This window comes from Bombus pyrosoma, linkage group LG11 (assembly GCF_014825855.1).
Source record: "Bombus pyrosoma isolate SC7728 linkage group LG11, ASM1482585v1, whole genome shotgun sequence".
Taxonomy (NCBI): domain Eukaryota; kingdom Metazoa; phylum Arthropoda; class Insecta; order Hymenoptera; family Apidae; genus Bombus; species Bombus pyrosoma.
The window spans coordinates 10583790-10596400 of NC_057780.1; the positions used below are offsets into that span (position 1 = coordinate 10583790).

The window sequence follows — 12611 nt, forward strand, 5'->3', positions numbered from 1 at the left end:
CATGACCGTTGCGCATCGAGGAACGACGCTGCTCTTAAGCACCTTTGGAATACCGTGTTTAGAACTTGACGATGTTTGACGCACGATTGTCGCTAGCAAGTTTCAGAGGATTATCGGTTCTGTTTAAGCAACCGTACTTTAAGCATTTTTGTACAGGATGTCTCGTTTAAAGTGAACTGTTTGAACCACCCCTAATGCTCAGTAGTAGGCTTACTGCTTTATTAAGAATAACGATGAAGTGGGAATTACTAATAAGATGTTTAGATAATTAGTTTCAATAATGCTTTGTTCCACGTGCTAGTTTCACTGGTTACTCTTTAATGGATCGAGATAATAAGAAGTAGGGAGTTATTAATTACTGAACAATGTATATTGTAATTTATAATGTAAGAATCCTTTTCTTTTATAATCCAATTGTAATAATTCATTTTTTATCATTCTTGTATAATAATCCTTGAATTTTGATGGTGTTTAATAAAATATTGTTTATTACTAAAGAAAAGGGTTAAAAGAGTATTATTTCGAATTTTAACATTATCCTTAAAATAGTATAATAAAATTATCACAAACAAAATATCTTTAAGTGAGTTACTCTCCTAGACAGTACACTACCGAGATTATTTTGTACGTGAAGTCATAAAGAATTTAATATCGCTATCAATAAGATACTACACGTCATTTTGAATTTTATTTTGTTTCTTTCGATTGTTACAGAGTACAATTTTATAGAGATGATTCTGTGTTTAGACTTGAAAATAATCCGACTGAGTGGCCGAGCAATTAGTTAATTGAATACTTAGAAGTTAGAGTGATAAAATCTGATAACCCAGCTGGTGTTCCTAGCCCTGGCACGCATTTAAAAAATAACAACGAAAGAAAGAAAAACACGGGAATATTTAATGGAGTTAATTAACTAATTTCGAAGTCCGTTTAAAGAGCTTACATTGCGTCTTTGGTGGAACACTTGCAACGGTGGAATAGTCGAGGTCTGCTGTTTTTTAACCATGTAGAATGCTGTACGGAAACGGTGCAAAATAAGCGAAGAACTTGGGAAAAAAGCGCGACAACCCTTTGAAAACGAAACCGAAACAAAAGAAAGTCCGTGGCTACAACTGGTTGACATTTTTTGCCAGTGGGAAAATTATCGTGTCTTGTAGACATTTTAATTTTCTTAATTTTTTCCCTTCCTTGTTTTATTTTTAAATTTCTTAATTTGAATTAAATATGAAGAAGGAGAGTACAAGATTTTCGAACTATTCCTAATATGATAGATGAAATTTCGCACACCGGTAAATCTCATTATTTTACAGTGAAGCAATTTATAGAAAAAGATGCGACAGTATGAGAAGTATGAAAAATATTTATCTACTAATTGCATATATGAAATTATAAAGAAGTTTTCAAAAGTATGGTTTTTTTAATGAAAATGAAGAGGTTGCGATAGATCGATAAAACGTGAAGCGATTTGCGTTTCGCGATGTCCATGCTGTTTCCTCTCGATACATAAAAACAGTTTTCTCTCCGATATTTTTTATCGTAGTAATGGTGAAACGGAAAATTGCGTGATATGAACAAAAATTGCCTTTCACCGTTTCTTCCTCTGTTTCGTGTCGCGTCGAACGCGCGTTTTCTATCGCATACACGTGCACATAACTGTTTCGTTTTGCGTACAGGCCGGTTCAGAAGATCCCACGGATTAACAAGAATCGCTTTTAACATGTGTGGTCGCGCGTTCGACGGACGATGAAAAATTTACACCGTTGAAATTGTTATTTGTACGCCCGAGAAATTATCTTTCAATGACAAGCACCACTTCGTGCGTTCGCTTCCAAATGTAACTCAATCAAAAACCCTCCAACTGACATTTTTGTAGCTTTTTCACTCGAAAAATAATAAAAGATCTCGTGGCGAACGAGCAACTTCTGACGTGGCTCAACTTGAAAAAGGAACAATTTCGTAAAAATGCAATGCGATAAATAATGTAATAAAATTTTGAAACAACACGTGTAATTATTGTCGTTGATCTCCTTGTCCGTCTCAGTACACTTTCCTCCGCGAATGTTCGTTTTTGTTTAATGAAGCGGAGAAATGCAGATGTTTGAAGAAACTTGAAGATTGTACGCGACCAGGGGCAATAAAAGTAAATACAAGTTGGAGCGAGGATCTTAAAATTGTAGCTGCGATTTAAAAAAAATTTACGAGTGCCACAGCTAAGAGCTTGGTTTTGCTTCGTCGTAAACTGTAACGAAACGGGCTGGCTAGAATTTTTGCTACGTATCGTCGTTAAGAACCACCAATATTCCTTGTTTTATTTATATTTATCTGAAATATTGATTATTTGTAATTTCTGTTATTCAATTTCGTATGTCTACCTTTCGTATATCTACAATATCGATGATTTCTGCCTATTAAAAATGTAGATTGTACGTGATGTACAGAAACATCCAAAAAGCAATTATCATAATAATTAGCAAGTGAAACGCATCTCTTTTTTCCTTTCATTTCTTCAGTTACGTTTATCAAAATTTGAACGCGTACAAACATCCACGGTTTAGTCATAATTAGGAAAAGGCATCTTCGAAGTCAATCAATCAAATATGTACCTACACCAACAAACACCGTACGTCCAGCAATAAATCACGCCGAGAACATGTCAACGAAGGGAAGGAAAGTAGAAAAAGGAGAGGAAAGACAGAGTGACGAACTTTTTCTCCGCCGATCGCCTATCGATCAACGTGTTTGCACGGTATATATCTCTTTCATTCTCTCTTTATTGTTTCTTTGTGCGCAAAAGTAGTCGCCCGATTAAATTGTCCCAGGCGTTTTTTTTCACCGCAAACAATATTTCATCACCGCGACGAGATCACGGCGTGGAATAATGGATGACACCTGGCACGATTAATTTTTCGCTCGTCGTTCAAAAACCATGCTACATAGTATCTATCGCTAGTAGCTAATACCGATCACGATTGCTTGCAAAAAGTATCTCTCTGAATTTTTGATTCTCCATACGAATTTTTTACACTCTAACTTTCTCTGTTCTCGCCGATATCGCTTCGCTGCAGACGAGCCGCTCGTAAATTCGTTTTGCGTCGACGAAGCGATATCCATAATCCGTTCTACCACGCTTTTCACCTTCCTCTTTTCTCTTCTACGGCAGCAAGACCTGCGCCTGTAATCCCGGCTTCGGAAATAAAGCGACAATAACGAGTTTATCGATTTCGCGTGGCGGTGTGTAAGAACCGTTAAAAAAAGCTTTTAACCCTGAGTAGAAGAGGAACTGGGAATTACGAATACCTAGTGTAGCCGGTCTCCCATTCTTTCAGCGTATTCGTCGTGGTATTTAAGAAGCATGAACTTCCCAGTTGATGGCCGAACAACGAAACAAAACAAAAGCACTCGTTGGAAAAGTCAGAGTTCAACGACGGTGCACTTTCCCTTTCTCTGTATATACAACGACGTGAGGGAATTTTTTCTACCTATAGTCTACTGCTTGCCTACTTCGTTACCTTCCGATGGTTAAATTAAATTGTTCCGCGTTATGCAAAGTAACCGGTAACTGGCGGTACAACTTGATGCAAGGTGATTCTACGTGGAAATAGAAATCGGACATATGGAATAAAATTAATTCATATGGTATTTCGTTTTTTTTTTGAGAAAATCGAGTTTAATCGTTTGAGTTCCAAGCAGCGCGATCGCGCGGTTTAGATTTGTGTCGAAAAGTCCCAGTATATTTGAACGCTACGGGCGATTGACGGTATTTTGTATTTCATTGTTATCTTTTCAATAACTTTTATTGAACGAAATTTGATATATTTATAAACTAACAGTACGAATATATAATAATATAGATGTATTTCATAAAAATAACAAATACGACGAGCACTATTACGCCGCTTGTTTTTTTCCGCAATCGATTAAGACAAGCGCTGTTTCGACACTGTTGTTTCAAAGACCCTTGGGACACAAACGGTTAAAAGCTTGTCAAGTATGTATGTATACGACGATTAGCTAGAAACTACTCTACGTACGAAAATAAATAAAGAATGTAGAATAAAATTGTCTCGTTGAAGACCTTGTTTTCTGAATTGTGGGAAATGATTTCTTTTATCAGTTATTTTGTCAATGATTTGTCATTAATGTTGTTCAAACTATACTTCTCTACGGGAGAACTTCAGATAACTAGGATGTACGATAACACGTGTCCTTGTAATATCACATTCGTTCTTACGAATCAAAATGATACATCTTTTTATAATAAATACGTTAGGAATCGATAGAAGGGTTTGACATAAGATCTGGAAGCAAATGTTTCATTTGGTGAAACGTTAAAGCCTGCGAGGAAAAAGATGCCAACGGGATTCTCCGAGATACGGTCACTGGTTTTTATCCCAAAGGAACGAAGGGAGGAAAGAGTTCTTGTGTCCCTTTTAGCCCTTCCTGAGGATCTTTAGGAATCATTGTCGTACCAGCAACCTGTATTATTCTTAGAACGTGTCGATATTTCTTTTGTACCGCTATGCTGGATTATTATTCCCAAACTGTATTGGGAATTTTTCTATACCGAAGAAATTTAATCGTTTGTTAAGCGCTTTTGTAAATAAGTATTAATTTTGGTAACTTTAACTACACATTTCTTTAAGCATTATGTTGAATAATGGTTAATTTCCTAATAAATATTAATTTTAATATTTCCATCATATGTGGATTAAACAAGGAAATTATGATTTTTATTGTATTATGATTTATATCACGAAAAATGCAAATTTGAAAAATAGAGATCAAATTTTTAAGACTGATCGTCCCAGTGAAGCTCGAAGACGCTTATTAAACTAACGAGAGTCTGCTTTCGGTTTTGGTTTTTTAAATTTTCTTAGTTAAGACGAAATCGTTTGCCTTACACCCTCTCTGTACAGTTTAAAAGCCGATCAAGAATTCCAACTCTGAGTAAAAGCCTAGTAGCCATATTTCTTCCTAGTAATCTAGTTAAGTAATGAAAGAAAAACCACTGTTCTAATAGAAACATCGCGACTAATAGAGGGTGCCAGACATCCTGGGGCTGTCTTTAAGAAATTAGGTCACACTGATTAGAATGTGTACTTTTATAATTTCGCGGTAGATGCTAATCTACTTAAACTTCATTACAATATTGGAATATTTTCATATTCCTAATTTTTTATTATGTACATTGTCTTCAATCCATTTGATTCCTATTAATTTTACGATAATCAGCTACTAAGTCATGCGAATGTTAATCATTAACGTATAGGTAGCATAACTATTAGGAAGTCGAACAAATTTGTGCCGTGATACGATTATATCTAAGAAGTAGCATAATTCGAAACAATTCCGCGCTCCGTTAAAAGAACATGAAAGTTAGTAAAGAGAAACTTCAAGATCTAAGAATGGAAAATTTGCATATTGTACCCTAGATTTTTTTCAGCAATCGAAATATCCAGGATTCCTTATCTTATGCATAGGCTAATTATATGAAATATTCAAAATCTTTTTGTTTATTAAGATGATAGTGAGATTGAGACATAAAAATTCACGGCAGAGTTAATTACATTACTTTCTCTTGTAGGACGTAAATTATAGAAACTCTCATATCGTACGATGTACCAAACAGGAGAAAGAAATCTGCAAAGAAAATCCTGAATATAATTACCGTGGGTTTAATTTAGCTCGCGTTTAAACGTTTAAAAAAACCAGAATGTTAGTATTCCATGTACGAAAACGTAAGGATGGTTAAGGAAACGTAGTTCACATGATGAAGATAATTCAATTACCAAACAGAAATCCAGCATAAACCACTCTCAAACCAGAGGCGCGTATGATCTACGTAAGCAATTATATCGTGGCCTGGACAAATTTCCGTGGCCGCTCTCCTTAATGAAATACATTAATCCGCTTGGCAAAGCGATCAACGATTCAATCTCGACTCAATCCCGATCCCGCTCGACCACTTTCCATTATGGGCGTTAAACGAAGGCAGAAAAGAATGGAAGAACGTTTGAAAATTGCAAATCGCCACTCGACACGCGATCAAAGATACAAGGAACTTAAATCGTTACTCTTACATAGATTCATTAAAGTTAATGTACCCTCGATACATCGATATGTCGAGGAAAAGGAAACCAACGTCGTCCCGCGGTCCATTAGCAATGACGGTAATTTTACTAAAACCCGTTCCAGTTGCGACGTTGGATAAACACACACACGCACGTACATGCAGTGCTTGTGAATATGGACACTGTTTGATACACGGTCAGAGAGACGCACGTAGACGGTGTGCAATTTTCCCGAAAGCCAGCTACAGTTCTGCAATTAAGTTATGTAATGCAATGACGCGGCTCGTCTTGATTTACCGTAAATCGCGATTCGAGGCCTTTATTTAGAGCGGCGGATGTCGTCCAGAGGCTGAATTTAAACGGCCGGCCGACCTTGATTGCGCTTTAAATCAATTGAACCATGTCGGCGAACAGCGGCCCGCATTGCTTCCATTTTTATAGGAATTTCGAGCACGACGTAATAATATCGCGACTGGTTGCCTGGTAAACGACCTCTGCGTCGTTTTCTACGCGTATTACGCCGGTTTCACACAGAGATACGCGTATCGCGGTACGTGTATCGCGAGCGTACCGTGCGAATGTCGCCGTTTGTTTTAATGTTTTGTCTGTCACCTTCATACGAAGTGTATCGTTGCCAAGATACACGAGATGAGTATCGCGATACTGCGTTTCACGAGAATCGTCGTGTGAACGCTTCCATTGGAGTATGTTGCTAGTGTATGTTCAGTGTATATCATGCGCGTATCCTCGCCTGAAACCGGTCTTATTGTCAGTGCGTTATACGAACTGCTTATGACAGCAGGATGAAGCCAACGTTTGTGGATAATTGGTATGTACGTGATCCGATCCAAAATGTACGAAACTCCTTTCTTTGTAACTCAGATTGGTAATCAAGACAAGTTACAAACGAATTATTATGATCTGCATATTTTATTGGGATATCTATTTAAGTTACGTTCTGAACTGATTTGAATTGGTTTCCTTGATACAGAATAATATAAAATACATCATAGCAATTATGCCGCTTTGTACGAAATAATATCATTAATGAAAGTTTGCAAATCGTAAGCTGCAAGTTACCAGTATTAATAAGCTGAATAATAATGAAATTGTATCATCTACCTAACAGTAACAAGTTTGGTAATAAAAACAAATGAAATTACAAGTTATGTCAATATTCTATTTGATACAAAATTATAAAATCATGAAAGGTCATTCCAATTTACTAATACTGTTATCTGATAAATTATTGTACAAGAGGATCCAAATAAATGATCGTGTGTCATGAAAATGCTGCATCATAAGAACACACCCACATTTCATTATTTGATTATTTCATTAATAGTTGCCACTTCACTATCGGTCAACGAATTGTTAACAGTCGAAAAAATGATAATAGTGCCACAAACCTTTCATTCCCGAAGGTTAAAAATCATCTTAAAGGTCGTTATTTTCATAGAATTGAAAATATTCAGAAAGTTGTGATCGACTATTTAAACGCTGTAAAACATCGAAACATTCGATATTGCTCGAAGGAGCGGGGAAAACATTTCCATCCGTGTACTGCTTTCTAAAAAAATTGCTTTTAGAAGAACGTTCGTAAATATAGCTTTATTGCGCTTGAATCAAACTAGTTAAATGTAGGATTATTTAATAATTTGCAGATACTTTTTGGAAGGAAATTGAGCACTCTAAATTTTAAATTATTAAATAGACTGCGGGTGTTTTTAAATATACAAAAAGCATATGATATTTATGTAAATAAAATATGCAGATGTTCATGGAAATACACGAAGTATATCAGCAACATATTTGATAAAAGTTTAATATATCGAATATTATCTGTGATACATTTAACGATTCTTTTACGGTTCTTCTGCTGTTTCATAGTTAAATTAAAATAAGATATCAAGGTACATTAGGACGCTTTGTTCAGTAAAAATAACTTCGAGCCTCACCCATTAAACGAATAAATTATAAGTAACTGAGTTCTATCATCTAAGGGTAGAACATCGAAAGACAACGAATTAACGTCGAATTAAAAGAAAAGGAGAATCTACGCCGAGATTGATCGGATTATTTATTGGCAATTAAACGTTGAACAAATTTCTCGAAGGGACTGGAAACATGAATAATCGAAGAACAGCATTATTCATCGCTGGTATTATTCAACGACTCCTGGTGGCAATGAAATGCCACCTAATTGAAGACTATTACTTATTCATCGATTTCATTGTGGGGAAGCCGTACAAATTATTCAATAGAATGGAACTGATCTTAACTTTCCTCGTCACTTCTAAGAATAAAGCTTCTTTCGACCGGTTTATTTCCGCAGACGGACAGCGTGTCATTTCAAGGTCCCAATCGAAACGAATCGAAAACTGATATCCTTGCGAAATAATTGATACACTCCCTGACCAACGATTTCTCTAGTTGCGCTTTTAATTGTCGACTGATATCGTTTGAACTCGCCAATAGATAGCCCGTTAAGTTTGAATTGTTAATCATCGCAAAGCTTCACCGTGACCCGTGGCAATTCATCCCTAAAATAACTCGAAAACCTCGAATTTCATTAATTGATGCTCCACGAGAGCAAGCGGAAAATTCCGTTCAATATTCAGCATCATCGGACGCGAAGGATCTTTGTTCGTCTCTTTGCAACTTTCATCTTATTATAACGGAAGGTAACGAGCGCTTTTAAGCCATTTTCTACAATCTCGATAACGAGCGTAAAATCATCACTTCCTTCCACTTCGAACTCCATTCCATAACGAATTCCATTATTACCTTTGGAATTTCTTTGTCCGCGATCGCAACAAGCAATTCCAAACGAGCGTGAAATCATAACTCCTGTCTCCTAATGTTACGTCGAGATCATCCTGCCGTGTCACATCGAATACATGATAAGGCATATCGAGAAATGTTCATCGAGGTCGCGTCCGACACGCGTCGAATCAAACATCGTCACACTGTTACCCAAAACTCGATCACGGTTGTCACGTTTTAAGGGGAGCGAGTTCCGCGTGCTCGGAACTATATACACTCCCCGAAGTATTACGAGACCTTTTCACTATTCCTTCCCTCGAACCCATCTGCCGAAACTCTTCCACTGATCGATCACTGATCCTTTATATCTACCTCGTGTACCAGGGCAGTGATCGACGATATCTGGATCGCGGGTACACTCGGTTCGTCGAGATAAATGGAAATTCACCATGGGACAACCGCGCGTCTGATTCGTGACAGTTCGAGCGGCGTCGTGGATGAGACGGAGGGAACAACACAACGGGGGAATACGAATTGCTCTTCGCCTTGATCACCGGTCGATAGATAGTGTTCTAGGATTCGCGGCGATCGTCCATTCATTAGGCAGCGGTTGGTATCTTCTTTTTTCTCAAACACTGTTGGTCCGTGGTATCACAAGTTCACTGATAATCTCCGTGGAGAATCACGCGGCCACCGAAAGCGGTTTCGAGAGCGCATTTTCGGCTGCTTCGTTCGGAATTACGGCAACTTAGGTAAGAATGACGAGAAACGTAATAAAACGACAGGACTTTGAAGGTGGATTTCAACGGTGAGAATCGATTCCAAGGAAACGTAATTGAAAGGAGGAACAGAAATATGAAACAGAGAAAAAGAGAAAGGATAGAGAGAAGAAGAGAAAGACAGACAAATGTATAATTAAAAAAGAAAAAAAAAACAAAGGCAATACACGGCCGCGTACACGAGGCGGCAAAAACCGAGACAACGGAGCTAGGGATTGCGCCTTCGGCAGGCAAATACAGGGGCCACACGCGTATCCGAGCAACCGATAGGGTGAGGCTGATGGTCCGTCTCGCGACTCGGCTGTTGCTGGATGGAGATGACGAGATGGTGGTTAAGAGAACGAAGGGGGAGGGAGGGAGAGAGAATGAGCGAGGCGAGGCGAGGCGAGCGAGAGAAGCGTCGGTGGTGAGCGTCTGCCCGCTGTGACGCTCCCGACAGGACTGCGTCGGTCCCCATTTATTCCTCCTTTCCCTTCCACTCCCGATCCTCACCACCGCCTACCGAGCCAACCATCCTCGCACACCCACCCCCGTGAACCGCTTTGCCCCTTGCGCGGCCTCGTCGACTTTACCCCTCTTTGTGTTCCTGCCCTCTGTATACCACGCACACGCTTTTACCCCCACCCTCTTTCTCCTTCCGTCACCCTTTCTCTATCCCTTACCATCTTTCGTTATGTTTCTCTACTTTGGTTCGTCTAGCATCGTTCCACGTTTCACTCGCTTTTTCTTACTCCTTTCATCCTATGCTTTCCGTCTCCTTTCTCCTTTTCTCTTTTTCCCTCCACGTCGACTCTTCAGGCAGCGTCCGCGTGTAAACAGATCTGCGTGCCGGCTAATTTTGGTTATCGCTTTAAGTGGCTAGTGAAATCTTGCATACCGCCACTTTAATAGGCTAATAAATGCTCCTGAAATTGCCCACGCTTTCTTTTAGCTCCGTCGCGTCGTCTGGCTCGAATGTCGCGCGACGCTCATGCTTTTCGCAGCCAGCGCGTCGGACCAGAGGAAATGAAGAGAGGGTGTGGTGCCAGTTCGACGTTACAGACGTAGTTGACGTTTGCTGCCGCAGGGTATCTCGATTATATTGGAATTAAGAACGGGAGAGGAAACTCTGACTTCGTTAATGAGACGATCCCCTTCGGTTCTGCTTCCTTTGGCTGCTGTCTTTCCTGGAAAATACAGAGGGCTGTTTCTGTGCTTCAGGGGACTGCAGATGATTGGGATTGTACATCGGTTGGGGATCTTCAGGAAAACCGTCGAATTTGTGTATAACCGGTGTGAATTTGCACGATGTTCTTCCGCAGGGTTCGACGATGGATTGTGCTTGATGGAGATTGAGAAAGTTGCTACACTACCACCTCCTACTTGTGTTTATCCTCTTCGGATTTTGAGATTCATTCGACGAGGGCGGACTTTATGTACTTTCCTGGGAAATGTATTTTCTTTACTCTTGTGTCATGAGCACACTCATATTGATAAATTTAGGACGTCTATAGAAAAATAAGGTAATACCGACAAATTATTAGGGAATAATTCACGATGATTGGAAAATCAATAGAAAATGAAGTTAATGTTATAAGTGTATTATTAGATCTTAGACTATATTTATATTTAATATTCTATTTTTCTATTATTGTGTTTTATATGTCGTCAATCGATCGGATCTTGTAATCGATTGCAGATCGCAGATTGCAGATAATGTTGAATTTAAATTTTAGGTTATTTATCTCCAAGCAAGATCTAGATTAAAAAATTGTATACAGAAAGCCAACGTAATATATAATTTTTAATTCGTTATTTTCCTTCAAGGCTTAACAAATTTCCACAATTTACTGCTATGTATTTTACATTCTTATTATCTTGTGCAAATACAAAGTTCTAACTGCATTATTCTGTAGAAGATCAGCAAATATTCTCGTACTTGTAAACGTGTCTGTGCGCATATTAAATCCTGTTGAAAGAATTTTTTAATCGATTGTAACTATTCGTTTTAATTTCTGCGACTCGTAGCGTTCTCCGGCTTCTTGCTTTGTGTAGCGACCATCCATGCTACATCGAATTAATTATCTCATGACACTTCTTACTGTATAAATTAAATTTCTTACAAAATTTTGCAATGCACACAGGCAAGATCGAATTACGATATCGCTGTATTCAACGTTCTTTCCGACAGGCATTTATCCTTCAGAACCTCTCAAGAGAGGACTTATCGGTGTCACTCTTTCTACTTTCTTTGGAACTCATCTTCCATTCGATTCAACGCGAGCACCATAAATTAACAAACGAAAATTCACCTGGCTGAAAACTTTTCCTTGGATCTCGTAACCGAGGCACGAAGGAATCTACTGACAAAAACGGAGCATCGATCGTCGCCGGAATCAACATTCTAATCAGGATACTTTCTTTATTTCATTCTGCTAGCAGTTAGCTTCCACCCTCCCACTTAACTCTCGATCAATCCTGCCTAATGACATACAGACTAAGGGGCGTATTAAAACGCTTGGTAATTATATTTGCCGATCGATAGCGTCAAAATATCTGTGACAACTTCAAACGTCTAAAATATCGTCGTCGTTCGTTTTCCTTATATGAACTTCTCAAAAGTCGACGTGATCGACTTCGCTTTTTATAAATTTCTTGATTTCATTGTACAGGTGCGCGATTGTTATTCGCATTAAAATATCTGTTTATGCTGCTATGTTGCTGTTGCATCTGTTATGTTGCTTGTAACAGGCGAGAGACTAGAAAAAATTATAAAAAACATGTGTCTTCTCTTCTTATAAATTTCATTATTGCAAGGAAGTAATATAAATATAAAATTCTCGGTTTCATTATATAGATATATTGTATAATTAGTATATTTTCAGGTCGCAGAAAGCAACGAATTTATTTCTATAAATCAATTTATCACAAGAAGATAACAAAAATATGATATCATGCGGCTCTGAAACAGTTTATAGATTTTTACGTCTCCAAAAATGGTTCAAATCACATGTTT

At 38.2% G+C, this 12611-nt stretch overlaps 1 protein-coding gene across 3 annotated transcripts in view; it reads right to left on the reverse strand.

The window, feature by feature from the left end:
- LOC122572823 (small conductance calcium-activated potassium channel protein) overlaps positions 1-12611 on the reverse strand; it is a 234319-nt gene that overhangs the window by 98946 nt on the left and 122762 nt on the right. The gene's annotated exons all lie outside the window — the stretch shown is intronic.